This window comes from Trichechus manatus, unplaced genomic scaffold (assembly GCF_000243295.1).
Source record: "Trichechus manatus latirostris isolate Lorelei unplaced genomic scaffold, TriManLat1.0 scaffold00167, whole genome shotgun sequence".
Taxonomy (NCBI): domain Eukaryota; kingdom Metazoa; phylum Chordata; class Mammalia; order Sirenia; family Trichechidae; genus Trichechus; species Trichechus manatus.
Window position 1 is genome coordinate 247385 of NW_004444103.1, and position 1152 is coordinate 248536.

Genomic DNA, 1152 nt, shown 5'->3' on the forward strand with positions numbered 1-1152 from the left:
TCTGCTGCAGTGAAAAATGTTTTCAGTAACTCCTCTAAAATAAATTTATTATCATGTCTCAAACATCAGTTTCTGGTTTGCATTGTGAGAATTGATGGCATAAATACATGGAATTGCATTTTAGTAAAAACAATTCTAAAATGTACAGAAATTTTTGACATTAAGAAAAATACTAAATACTAAAGCTCATGCTGAAGTTTGAAACCAAAAAACCAAACCTGTTGCCATCGAGCCGATTCCGACTCATAGTGACCCTCTAGGACAGAGTATAACCGCCCCATAGGGGTTCCAAGGCTATAAATCTTCATGGAAGCAGATTGCCACATCTTTCTTGCAGCAAAGTGGCTGATGATTTTGGCTGACCTTTTGGTTAGCTGCTGAGTGCTTAACCACTGCACCTCCAGGGCTCCTTATGCTGAAGTTTAGTGGCTCATAAATTTATTGGGAACTATCTGTTTAACTTTTGAGTGACTAAGAAGTGCATTTTCAGTACACTGTAGTACCTTCATAACAAATGAGAAACAATGACTCAGCAAATGCAAGTCTGCCTTGGATTCTATCCAAGGAATTTTACTATTGAACGTACCACAAGGAACTGATTACAACCTTGTCTCACCTGTTTGAAGTCACCCTAAGGCTGTGTCGTAAACCAAACTCTTTGTGGATACAGTCTCATCGTTATTGAAAATTTATAGATATTCGAGACCAAGTGTCCTGTATTGCCAGGCACTTTAATAAATATTTCATTGACTAAATAAATTGCTGATTACTATTAATCTATTTTACCTCCACCCCTGCCTCTCCTCTGCTCTCTTCTCTATATCCTGAAATCTTCTACTGGTTTTAATTCCGGCCTCTTAGCTTTCTAGGACTGTGTTGTTAAATCTGGGTTTTCCCTTATGAGTTAAGGGGCAAAGCTAGAACAGCTGGGTGGAGGGTGACTGGCAGGAAACAGGGAAGCTGCCAGTCACCCTTCACCCAGCTGTTCCTAGCCTTCCCCCTTAACTCATAATTTTGTTTCCCCCTAGATGGTAAGCTTCTAATACTTGTCTGTAATACATGTCTTTAAGACCATACTTATTTGATAATGTACTCAGTGTTAACTGTTAATTCCTCACTAAAGTACTATACTTACTTTTTAAATAGTATTTG